We start from the raw sequence: 14,235 nt of genomic DNA on the forward strand, positions 1-14,235 counted from the left end.
CCCGGGGAATGAAGATCCCTGTGCAGAGCTACCTGCCCAGACTAATGGTCAAGAGGTTGATGAGGCGTTAATGAGACTATGAATCAAAACCTACCAAATAAACAATCCCCAAAGGCCCAGGCTTCAAATTGCCTCTGTTTCACTTTATCTTGGCACCAATATAAAACAAAATGACCATGCTAAATATCTGTCTTACTGACCAGTTTTGTAAATAATTATTTTTTTAATTGTTTGAAGGTATCATGTATTTATACAATATATTTTGATGATATCCAGTTACCATAACCTCCTTCTAATTCCATGTAGTGTCTTCTACAAATAGCCATCCAAATTCAGGTCCTATTTTTTGTTGTTATTAATAATCGCAATGCCAACCAGTGATGTCCTTGTGGCCATCTAGTGTGACATGAACAACTTATAAATCAACATTTAAATCTTTTTATTGTGCTTATATATTTTGGGATGAGATTTCCATAGCTTGAGTGTGGAGGTCAGAGGACAATTTGTATAACCCACATTGTGGGATGGAACTCTGGTCATCACACAAAGCAGTGTAATACTTGCCTTTACATCTTGGCACTTACTGGCATATATTTAAACAATTCTTTCAATTAACCATAATGCCTCCATTTCTAAGTAAAATAAAGAAGGTCAAAGGGATTAAAGTATTCATATAAAATCCAAATACTGATGAGAGTCAACTTTATTAATTACTTTCTACTAAGTATATTTGCATCTATAGTTCTTTCAGGAATCAGACATCATAATAACAACAGATACCATCACTAAGCAATTAGGATACACAAAGCACCATGCTGAGTGCATTCACTCATTAACTAATAACCATGTAGCCTGAGTCTTGGTCAATTCCCTTTCTATGATCCCACAACACCAATACCTCTCTGTCACTAAGGTCATCATAAGCTCATTTATCTTTTGACAACTGTATCTCAAGCTGTGAGGTTCATGAGCTGTAAGAACCAGGTCCATGTGTACTTTACTGTGTTGCTATAACCACAGCTTTAACACACACAGGATTGTAGGAGCTGTTTTAAAAACATTTGATAAATTAATGAATCAAACATATAAAAGTTAAACAATAACCCTAGTTATATTTCAGATAATTAGCATATACCACATTTGACCCCAGCCTCCTGAGCATGTGTCCCTAACCCAGAGGACAAGTTCTTTAGGCTGGATAGTCTTCTATATCAGAATAACCAGAGAACAAGCCAGAGAAATGATACTGTAGAGATATGAGAAGACAAATAGGACTCTTCTTCACTACGGCAATAAGGACTTATTGCAGAGTTAATGCTAGTGGGCACAAAGAAAAGCTTTGAGTCCATGAGCAGTCTTTCCACCTGTCTCTTTCCATTCCCTATACTGTATCAACTTTATTATTATTGTGGTGCCTGAATGTTTAGAACCCAAAAAATGCTGGTCAAGAGATACACAGATTTCTCAACCAATTAAAGCCTAGCAACAAATGTTTTAATATCTGGCTTATAGATAATGGAGAAAATAAATGGACAATTTAAAATTCTGCTTAACATGTACTAAGATACTATCAATAACAACACTTACTAACAGCCTTTGCCCTAGTGTGACCATTGGTAGCCACAAGTCTATACTTTGAGCCTGATCAGATCTGGGTTCTAATTCCAGGTTGACAATTTCAATTCTGTTAGTCATGGGCCAAATTATGTAATGTCAACATCCTCATTCACTCATAGAGATTATAATTTATATAAGTATCTGGTCTAGAATTTGGCATTGACACGGGAAGAAAACCATCAGTTAGTGGTTCCATCTCCATCACCTTCCTCCTTACCATTATGCAGTCAGCTGTGAATGTCATATACCTGCTTTGGACACTGGTTCCCTTCACATCGATGCAAAGCTGCTGGATGTGGGTTTTATTTACACTTGAGAGTAAAATCATGATGCATACAGAAGAGTCTTGCCTCTCTGCCCTGCTAGTCCTAGCGAAAAATGGAACACACCCTGTCCTTTGCCCCATCCCTGGGACCTATGAGCTCTGAAGGGGCTGGGAACTTTGACCTGCACTAAAGCCTCAATATTTGTAACACAGTTTAAGGTCGTAAGCTTACAACTTGAGGCCCAACAACATCTGGTCCCAATGGCTTCCCTTCAATTCATGGTTTAAAAAGTATTTCCATTAAGAATAAGAATTTACTCCAACAAACTCATTATGGGTACATCAACATACTCCATTTCCATCTATTTGTGAACTTCTTTGGTTTTACATCAACAAATCACCTATTTTTTTTTTCAGTCAGAACTATTGAGCTCTTTTGTTCAGTGATAAGATATAGCCATGAGAAAGATATGCTTCAAGCATGAGAGGGTGGGCTTTAACTTTGCCAAACACAATTTTACTCAATTCAAATAATATTCATGAGCATGATGGGTATTGTAGGTACATAAATTCAAGTGTTAGTAATTAAGTAAATGAGTGATTTAGTTCTATTCTTGATGCTAAATACAACCCCTCAGCAGGCACTCTCAGGATGAGAGTAGCGTTATCCGGGAAGATGATAATAGCTCGAATACAACTTTCTGGGCTGAAATCATGGCATTGTGAGATGTTGGACTTTAGTCACCTTGTCTGTGCTCTCATCATTAAATTGATACCTACCTTGTTTCACTACACCCTATTGGAGCCATAGCAACCACCACTCATGTATAAATTCAAAGCCCACTTTTAAATTTAATATTAACATTATTATTAATATTTGGAGAAATAAAATGTGACTCCTATAAGTTATGACTCCAGTCCCCAATCTGATTAACTTTGTGGTTTTCATGCAAATAGATAGATAAGCTATTTACTAATCTTGGTCTTAACAATGCTTTGAGACATTCAAACAGTGATGGCAAGAAAATGGCTTCCTGTGAGTTCACACAGGTTAGAGAACAGGTCTATCTGGTCTTCATGCCTACGTAAATCATGGAGTCCTGAAAAGAAGTGCATTAAACATATTTTGTTGTTTTGTTTTAACTGTTCAAGATTTACTTATTTATATGTATGAATGTTTTGGCTATATGTGTGTCTACACAATGTATTCATGCCTAATACCATGGAGGTCAGAAGAGGACATAGGATCCCCTGGAACAGCAGTTACAACCACATATGGCTGCTGTGAATTGAACACTAATCCCTTGCCAGAGCACCAAGTGTTCTTAGTTTCTGGGCCATCTCTCTAGGCCCTGTATCAACACATTTGTAATAAGATAAATAAGATGCAAAAATAATGCAATACCTAAATTCTAAACGCATCCATGAGGCATTTTTCTTCAAGACCAATGTAAGCTCATAAACAGGCTATGAACGTCTGCCAAACTTCCTGGCATCACAAACCTGCCCCTTCTCGAAATTCCCAGATTTGAGGTGTGACTGAAGAAAATCCTGCAATTTCCTTACAGGAACAAGGTAAAAGGTCAATGATCCATCAGTTTTCCTAGTGTTCTCAAAGATATCCCTGCAGTAACAAAGGAGAATGAGCATAGTGTCCTGGAGTAGGGGAGATATAAGCTTAAATTTCCTTTTATAAGTTGTAAATGGGTTTTGAAGTCTAGTCTAATGCTTTCATAAATTCATGCAAATTTTGTAAGCTGCTGCATAATACAATTATGTTGCTTTTAGTATTTGCATGTAGTTTTCTTTCCCTCATATGTTGAAGCAAAAACAATGTGCTGCAGGAAAGCTTCTGCTAGCCTGCTACTTTGTGAATGCCCTCGCACACAGCGCCACATGAAGGGCTGAACTCATTAGCTGCATTGGAAACCATGCAATTAATCAGGGTGAGTACTGTAGTCATGACTATTGGAAGTCACACTTCATTTCTTCAACTATTAATAATAGCATTAATACTAAAATTAAAAGGTGCATTTAAAATTCATGCTCTCATATGGGAGGTGGTTGCTATGGCTCCTGTGGGGGTATCAGTGAAACAGAGTAGGTATCAATTTAAAGATGGGAACACTGAGTACCTCCCACAAGTCCAACAGGTCATGAAGCAGGTGCCATGATTTGAGGCCATAAAGTTGCATAGCGGCCTCTGCCATTTTCCCTGATACATATTAGCAACACACTCATCATACTGCCCTTGCTTAGGGGTCATTCTTAGTGTCAAGCAAGGATTAGAAACTAGAAGATTGGCCTCAAACATGGGAGAAGAAGGTTTATATCCTCAAATACAATTTTACTTAACAGAAACAATCTCCATGGGCAAATTGAATATCTTGGGTACAAAATGTCAGGTGTTACTAAATAAATGAGTGTCATCATGAATCATTGAACAAAAATTGCATTTAAATTAGATTTACCACATAATTTTTAAAAAAAATAAGCCAACTTTAAAGGAACCTCCCAATAGTTTGTTGTTTTTTTCTCTTTCTTTTAAAAATTAGGTATTTTCTTCATTTACATTTCAAATGCTATCCCAAAAGTCCCCCATACCCTCCCCCCCTCACTCCCCTACACACCCACTCCCACTTCATGGCCCTGGTGTGCCCCTGTACTGAGGCATATAAAGTTTGCAAGACCAAGGGGCATGTACCATGGAGTAGAAAACAGGACACATCCCTGTCCTGGAATTTGTCCTGCATTAATTAAAGTCATCTTACGTTTGTAACAAATGAGCCATGAGACACAATGCCAGAAATTAATTTGGAAGAGTAAATATACACTTAGCAAAGACTGTCTCTATAGTCTATAGTACAAAGTCCCTGGCTGACCCTAGAAACCGTAGCGAGGCTGTGATCTGGAACAACACAGAAAGACTCATGTATCACTTTTCCTCCATAGGCATGAACATCTGTGGATGCTTCCTTTTATCCTGTGTAAACACCCAAGGTGGTCTCAGTGCTAAATGACCATTCAGCTTTTCCCCATTGTAGCTAGCATAGGTTGCTACTTCCCAACATGACTCCCTACTACTTCCTTCATAGTGCTTTCCAAAAACTCCCAGTGTATTTTCTTTGTCTGTACACTTGCTCACTGACCAGGTTCCCTCTAGCTTGTTCTCAGCATCATGGTACAAGCTCCGTGCCTGTCTCTAGTAAGGAGAGACCACAAAATGTTTGCTGGATGAAGACACAGCTATGACTGTCACACAGGATGCAGTGTTTCTTTGAGTTCATTTTTACAAATCAGATTCTATTTCATTTCATTAAATAATTTTATTTACTAGTCATCATTTGAAATTACCCTGGGTTCTTATTAATAAGGAGAGATTAAGTTTATCTTCAAGAAGGATGGGGGGGGGGGGCGGATTTCAGCCACTTGTTCCGAAGGTCTTTCAAAATAATGTTGTAGTATAATTTGGTTGGAAAGCAGGGTCTGATGTTTTATTACCTCCAAATCTATTCAGCAAAGCTGAAGGCCTGTGATAAGGCTCATTAAGTCACTGAAAGACCTATCTTTGCATGCCTTTCACACAAAAAGGTCTCAGCTTAATGCCAGGTAATTACTGCTCATTTTCCCCTGCTTATTTCTATTTCCTGAAGATTCCCAGGAAAGTTGGCCTCAGTGGACAGCACCTGCAGTTTAAGAAATACTCACAGCAAGGAAGGCTCTTATTCCCTTGGAACTGCAGCTAAGAGAGATGAGCCTGGTTTGGGGGCCTAGAATTTGAACTCAAACCATCTGCAGGTCACCCTCTCTCTGGAGCCAAAAGAGGGAAAAGTTTCTGGTCCATGCTGGTTGGCATCTGTACGCAGATATATCATTTGTTGGTATAGTCCACTGTACACCTTTAAAGTTACAGATAGCTCTTTCAGCTCCAGATTATATAGGCTCTGTCCTTAGCTCTATCACTTATAACTCTGAGAAAAAAATTAATTCCCTATATCAATTACCACATTTATAGAGTTCATTGCACCTCCTATAATGGCAATTCAAAAATTAAATGCAAAGTACAGAAATTTATAGTTTTATATACTTAGTTCTCCATGGTACTGTTTGGTTACTATTCAGTCCTATTATTTACACCAGCATCTTAAACAACCCATTAACAAGAAGACTTTAATCTAGATCATTAATGATAATTTTGTTCATAATCATGCCAGACCTATTAATATACGAGAAATAAAAATTTACCAGTTTTGAAACAGGCAATCAAGAGTAAGAAACAGTGATCAGGAAAGACTTCTCACTGGGAAGCTTCATTCCACCCTTTGGAGGCCATACAAGTTGGTGCTCCCAGATTTATATCTGTTTTTACATTTAATCAAATGATGGCTTCAACTTACCAGTATCCACTGCAGTGATGCCCCAACATACTTTTTTGGAACTGGCTCTCCTCACTGGGTCATGGATGATCAACATGGTCACTCATGAGAGCTTAACTTCTTACAAGTACTGAGATGACTACTCATTATGTGTCAATAAGAGTGAACTGAAAGATGTACAGAGAGCTGGGAAAACATTACTTCTGAGGATATCTTGGAAGGTGCTTATAGAAGATTTTGGATTTATAGAAGTGCTTATAGAAGGTTTTGGATTTGGTGCATTCTGACTGAGGAAGCATCATCTGAGAACAAAGGGACCGAGAAAAAGAGTGTGATATCTGTTCTGTGGCAGAACACTGGTCTTCTCTGACTTTGGGACTAGAACTTAGACTTGTCTTTTTAGGCTTTGTACCTGGATGAGAACTCTTGCCCCTGCTATTCCTCATTCTCAAGCCTCCAGACTGTGGAAATTAGACGCCTGGTTCCCTTGGATCTCCAGGAATTCTCAGCATCCATAATTACTTAAATCAACTTCTCCATATAAATCTCTTTGAGCTGTTTCCAGTCTCTGAAGAAGGCTGACTAATGAAGTATGGCTTCTGGCTTACAAAGGACGGCTAAGAACTCAAAGCTTCTAGGTTAAATGTTGGGCTCTGTCACCTCTAAAAATAATAAAAGCAAACTAAAAAATGTCTTAAAGATTTCATAGCACTAAGAGTTACTTATAAAACTCATAGGATGTTGAACTTTCATAGAAAAGAGTCAATAAGTATATAATATTATATTCAAACATATCTTAAGGATATAAACTCTCGAAGTCTTTTTTATATTAGATGGTCATTTTGAAAAGGCAATCAACAAGTCACGTCCTCAAGCAAAGTAAAAATTATATTTGAACCACAGACTACAGAAAAATATTCATCCAACAACAAATCAATAATTGTAGAAGAGCTAGTGCATCCTCTCTTGACATTTCTACAAAGCTAACCCTACCTTCAATGTTGAGACACATATTTACCAAATGTCTTAGAAAGTTATCAGCTATTTTACTAAATGGTAAATCGTTAACATGAAAATATTAAGCTGGTGAATAACAGGAGGGGAGCGTGGCAGCTATGTATCATAGTGTACGCCTGTAACTCCTAGCATTTTAGAGGGGAAAGAGGGTGGCTGCTGCAAGTGTGAAGTATCTGGGACAGCAGAGGGAAGGTTCAACTAGCCTGGGGTATGGAGCAAAACACTGTTTCCAAAGTCATCACAAAAAAAGAAGGAAGGGAGAAAACAAACAAACAAACAACGGAAGGAAGAAGAGGTCAAAAAAGGTAGGATCACAAGCAAGTCTTCATAGACACAGAAAATTAAAATAACTCTTTGTGTTCCAATGACCACTGCTTATTGAAGCTGGACATAAACAACAAGAAATCTTATAAACCCATGTAAACTGAAGAACTCATTATTAAATGAAAAATGGATCAAGACAGAAATTAAAGTCTTTCTGGAATTGAATGAAAATGAACACAACATTCCAAAACTTATGGGACACAATGAAGGCAGTTCTAAGAGGTAATTTCATACCCTAAGATCCTACCAAAAAATGCTGGAGAGATCTCATGTTAGTAACTTAACAGCACACCTGAACACTCTAGAATAAAAAGAAAAAAAAAAAAAAAACATACACACACCGAAAAGAAAGAGATGGCAAAGAACAATCAAACTCAGTGCTGAAGTCAATAAAATAGAAAGGACAAAAACAACACCACAAACAATCAATGAAACAAAGACCTTATTCTTTGAGAAAATCAACAAGATTGACAAACCTTAATCCAAATTAACAAAGGCAGAGGGAGAATATTCAGATGAATAAAATCAGAAACAACAAGGGGGACATACAGACACTGAGAAAACAGAAAATCATAAAGACAGAATTTAAAAACATGTACTCTACCAAATTAGAAAATCTAAAATAACTGGATACTTTGGCTGATACATACCACTAACCAAAGTTAAATCAAGATCAGATAAGCAATTTAAGCAGTCTTATAACCCCTAGTAAAATAGAACCAGTCATTAAAACTCTCACCACCACCATCACCAAAAAAAGCCCAGGGCCAAGTGGTTTTAGCACAGTCTTTCAAAGAAAAGTTAATGCCAGTACTCCACAAATTATTTCCCAAAATACCAATTCATATTACAAGGTCACAGTTACTTTGATACCCAAACCACACAAAGACCTGACAAAGAGAATTACAGACTAATTTCCCTTATGAACATAGATGCAAAAACTCAATAAATTACTTGCAAACCAAATGCAAGAACACATCAAAAAGTTCTCTCTCTATGATCAAGTATGCTTCATCTCAGCAATGTATAGATTTTTCAATATGCATAAATTGACAAATATATTTGACCATATTAACAAATTGAACGACAAAAACCACATGATCATCTCATTAGATGGAGAAAAGATCTTTAATAAACCCAACACACCTCCAGAGTAAGTCTTGGGCAGATTATGGATACAAAAGATATACCTCAACATAAAGGCAGTTTAGAGTAAGCCCATAGCCCACATGAACTTAAATTGAGGGAAACTCAAAACAATTCCACTTAAATCAGAAAGACAAGGTTATTCACTCTATGCCTATCTATTCAATAGTTTTAGCTAGAGCAATAAGGTAACCTAAGGTAAAATGGAAATTTAAAGATTCTTTGTAAAGTCAGTTGTGTTGGATGGTGTCTTGCTGGGGCAAAAATGTGAAAGAGTGTTTTCTTAAAGTGGACATGGGTGAACAAATGAGGCACACTCCTGAAGGAATGTTTCCCAGAAGCAGACACAAGAGAGAAGATGTTCTGCTAAAGTACAGGAAAGGACACATGATGAAGGATTCCGCACTAACAACACACATGTATTGTTCTACCTTACACTGCGTAGCTGAGCTCCATTTGTCAGGACCGAAAAGCTTCTGGTGATGTGCTACATACAATACCTTGCTGCTTCCTCAGACTTGGGCTAATTAACAAAATGATGTCAGCTGAGAGAAACTTGCATATAATATTTAAAAAGATACAAATAAGAGTCAACAGACTCAACAGACAATTACAAAGACTGAGCATGGCTTATAGAACTAACTATAGAACACTTTTTGGTCTCACATCTTCGCAGATCTTGGCTTCCCTGAGAGAGACAACAGAAAACTTTTCCTGACATTCCTGCTGACTCATGCCCAGGCAGAGGCCTGGGTCTCTCTACTAGAGAATGTCACCATTACTGATTCCTGTTTACTATCCTAACTCTAACAAACTATTTACAAATAGATGGAGCCACTACTGACTTATAAGCTAAACTGCTGATTTCCAGACAACATAGACAAGAATTGCTCCCAAGAAACTTTCTAACCAAGTGCACTTCTCCCACACCCTTTCTTTTCCAATACCTCTGATGGGTGATAGGCTTCAAACATTTAAAAACTATCATTAAAAATAAATTTAATCCCAGCACTTGGAGGCAGAGACAGGTGGATTTCTGAGTTTGAGGCCAGCCTAGTCTACAAAGTGAGTTCCAGGACAGCCAGAACTATACAGAGAAACTGTCTCAAAAATAAATAAGTAAGTAAATAAATAAATAAATAAATAAATAAAAATAAATTTCAAAAAATTAAAATAACACTAAGGAGATCAAAGAGATTCAAATTGGAAAGGAAGAAGTCAAAGTTTGTAGATGACATAACAGTATACATATGTGATCCTAAAAATTCCACGAGAGAACTCCTATAGCTGATAAACACTTTTAGCAAAGTAACTTATATACGAGATTGACTCAAAAAATAAGTAGCCCTCCTATACACACATGACAAATGGACAAAGAAGTCAGGAAAACAACACCTTTACAATATCTTCAAAAAATATAAAATATCAACTCTATCCAAATAAGTGAAAGATTTGTGTAATAAAAACTTTAAGAAATTGAAGATATAAGAAGATAGAAAGATCTCCGTGCTCATGGACGAGAAGAATAAATATGGTAAAAATGGCCAGTCTACCAAAAGTAATCTAAAGATTCACTGCAATCTCTATCAAAATTTCAACATATGTCTTAACAGATCTTGAAAAGACAATTCAGTTTCATATGGTAACACACACACACACAAAACAGAATGGCTAAAACAATCCTGAATAATAAACTGCTAAAGGTATTACCATCCCTGATTTTAAGTTGTATTACAGACCTATTGTAATAAATCCAGCATGGTATTGGCACATAAATAGACATGTTGATCAATGGAATCAAATTGAAGACCTAGCTATAAATCCAGACACCTAAGGACACCTGATTTTGAATAAAGAGGCCAGCAATCACACTGGGGAAAAGACTACATCTTCAATAAATAAGACTGGTCAAACTGGCTACCTGCATGCAAATAGAGCCATACTTGTCATACTACACAGTCCAAGTGGATCAAAGGACTTAACCTAAAACCTGATATATTCAACTTGATAGAAGAAAAACTGGGGAATAGCTTTGAGTATATTGGTATAGGAAGCAGCTTTCTGAATAAAACTCCAATAGCACAGGCATTAAAATCAACAATTAATAAATGGGACCTCATGAAACTGAATAGCTTCTGTAAGGAAAAAGATACTATCCATTGTTCTAATAAAGCAATAGCCTACAGAACGAGAACCTTTTTTTTAACCAACTCTACATGTGATAGAGAGCTAATATTCAAAATATACAAACAACTAAGAAAACTAGGTAGCAAAAGAAAAAACAAACAAAACAAAAGACCCAATTAAAAATGGAGTACCCACCTGCAGGCACACCATACATCACTGGTGGTGGGTGGAGGACATGCAGAGACCAGCCAACTGCCATGCCACGCAGCCCAGGAGGAAAAAGACATCCAAAGACCTACAAACCACACAAGCAGGCTGTAGACACGAAGAGGCCTGCTTGCATCTATGCCATCTGCAGCCAATGTCACTACAAAGTGCAAGTGTGTGGTGGGCAGATGGGAGAGAAAGAGAAGTGGAACCCCTTGAATATTATAGAAAGAGACAGAACTGGAGATGTGAGGGTGCAGAGGAATAGCCTGTGGTGAGTAGCCAGCACTACCACCCAAGGCCACAGTGAAGTCCCAGCCCATGCTGCCATTGAGGGCCATGTCTGGGTCCATGGCCGTGCAGCAACAGGGGTCACTGTCTATGTCCATGGCTCATATTATCACTAGAGACTATGCAGACATTCCTAGTCTGGGAAGCTGCCTGAAACCACATTGAAGTCACAGTGAAGATCAAATATTGATGGTGTGGCAAAAACCAGAGGCCTTGAATAAGACTAATAACTCATTGTAAAGGGCATTTGCACATGAGTGTGTTTAGACAGAGGAGTGTGTTGTGGGACACACTGTGACACTACAGCTTCTACAACAAGATGTTTTCTGTGCTCTGTTTTTGGTTTAATTTTGTTTTGTTTTTGTTTGATTTTATTTTCTTCTGGGGAGGAGAGTTGCCAGGGGGAGGGTGGGGATAAGGGGATAGTGAGATGAGTGGGACTAGGGTACACGATGTGACACAAAGAATCAATAAAAAGTTGAAAAAATAAATAATAAATATAAATAAATAAATAAATAAAGAGTTCTTTAAAGAGAAAACAATTCAAATAGCTGAAAAACAAACAAATGTTTAATATCCTTAGCTATCATGGAAATGCAAATTAAAAATCAGAACTACTTTGAGATTTCATCTTACATTATTAGACTGGTGGAGATCAATAACACAAGTAAAAGCTCATGCTGTTGAGGATGTGGAGAAAGGACAACACTCCTCCACTGTTGATGGGAGTATAGTCTTATACAGCCATTATGGAAATCATTGTTGTGTTTCCTCAGGATGATGAGAATTAATCTACCTCAAGAACCAGCTATACTACTCTTGGGCATATCCTCAAAAGATGCTTCATCCTACCACAAACAAACTTTCTCAACAATGTCTTTAATTGGAACAACCTAAATGTCTCTCAACACAGAAGAATGGATAAAGAAAATGTGGCCTTTATACAATGGAATATTACTTGGCCATTAAAAAGAATGAAATCATGGAATTTCCAAGTAAATGAACAAAACTAGAAAAAAAAATCATTCTGAGTGAGATATCCAAGACCCAGGAAGACAAATAAGAGTCTTTGCTGACACGTGGATATTAGCTGTTAAGTCGTTGATAACCAAGCTACAATACATAGAACCAAGGGCTTAGGTATAGAGTCAAGGACTAGGGACACCTTGTTAGGAAAGTGAAACAAAATGGACAGTTATGGATGGATGAAGAGGTTGGAACAGGAGGATCAAGTGGCAAAAGTGGCAAAGGGGAGGAGAGAGAGGCATGAGGAGGAGAACACAAGGAGACAGCTAAAATTAAGGGCTGGGGCAAGAAAATGGATGCTCAGCCTGGTGAAGAAGGAATTGACAGGGAACTGTTGTTCCTGGAGTCCTAACTAAATACTTCACTGCACATATCCACTGACATGCATTTTACTTTACAGGTGAACAGAGAAATTATCTCATTGTTTTCTAAACTCCTCGAAGATTCTTAGTCCCTATGCCCTTGTCGACAAAGCACCACAGAACTCACACATAACTCTCAGACCAAAGGGCCAGATTACATCATTGCACCTGCGTGTGTTGCCTGTTTAAAATGGGGAGGGACTCCTTGGGCAGGAGCAGATCCAAGTGCTGCAGTGAACAGGAAGGCGTGGGTTCTAAAGTAGAAAAATCCTGAAAGTTTGAACCAACATCCTGTTTTCTCAGAGAAGGCAGACTCTCTTGCCGGTCACATGCAGCACCTCATTCTTTGACAACTCTCTTCTTAGTTTACTACTTTACAAAGGAGAGGGGATGAATTTCATGTTCATGTTCGCTCTGAATGGGGTGGCAGCTTCTATCGAGCATCTGTGCCAGTTGCTCTCGTGACGAATGTGAATTTTGAAGCCTTCTTTTTTCTCTCAGTGCCACATCTGCTAGTGTTTTCTATTTGCCAGCTCCCAACATGTCCCCAATTACGTCTTTTTTATTCCCTAGCCGCCATGCTGATGTTTCATCAGTCTGACTGCTGGGCTCCACTGAGTGTTAGCAACCAGCAGTGCCTTCCAGGGGCTGCCGGACTCAATAAGGACACCAAACCCTTCTTTCTCAAAAGAAATCTGTTTAATATAAACACAGTATGAGTTTAATGTGATACAAAAGAGAGGGGTTTTCCCCCTCGGAGTAATCAAAAAACTGGGAAAAAAAAAAAAAAACTATGTTTCAGGGAAAACAGCTTTAGACACGAGAATAAGAAATTACTTCTATTTAATAAGTATTATTCTTTACTGAACAAAGAGCAAAAAAAAAATACATCTGAGTACATGAACACATTTGTATTTTAACCCATTCAATCAAAATATTTTTACTATGAGGAGACTGAATCTGCCTTGTTTTCGGCATAGAACACTTGAAAATGTAAGAACCAGTAGGCCTACAATCAAATGCAAAGTGAAAGGAAAAACTTGTGTTTTTAACTCGGATTTTCTTATAAATACATAGCAATTCTCAGGAAAGAGCCCTCAGTAACCCAGTGGGTAGTCAGCACATCTATAAGCAATCAGCATGAACCCAGATCCCAAGACCCCTTAACAGTTGAAATCAAATCATTGACCTCCAATAGTTGGCTCCAATTGGGTACTATTTTCTAAAGTTTACAAAAATTTCTTTCTACAAACAATACCCCTTTCAAGTAAAGGTGTGAGCAATGAACCTGTGAGGTTTAGACTAATTAAAAGTGTGTTAAATATTCCATTTTAGATTATGGCCGTCCAGGTGAAGAGCAGGAATGCTCAGTTAGTAAGAAGCTTGCCAAGCAAACATGAGGACCGGAGTCTGATTCCACAAGCCTATGTATCCACGAGCCTGCCTTTGTATCCATGAGCCTATGTATCCACCAGCC

At 37.9% G+C, this 14,235-nt stretch overlaps 1 protein-coding gene across 6 annotated transcripts in view; it reads right to left on the reverse strand.

Moving 5' to 3' along the window:
• Fhit (fragile histidine triad gene) overlaps positions 1-14,235 on the reverse strand; it is a 1,611,970-nt gene that overhangs the window by 1,473,355 nt on the left and 124,380 nt on the right. The gene's annotated exons all lie outside the window — the stretch shown is intronic.

The sequence above is a fragment of the Mus musculus genome, chromosome 14, assembly GCF_000001635.26.
Source record: "Mus musculus strain C57BL/6J chromosome 14, GRCm38.p6 C57BL/6J".
Taxonomy (NCBI): domain Eukaryota; kingdom Metazoa; phylum Chordata; class Mammalia; order Rodentia; family Muridae; genus Mus; species Mus musculus.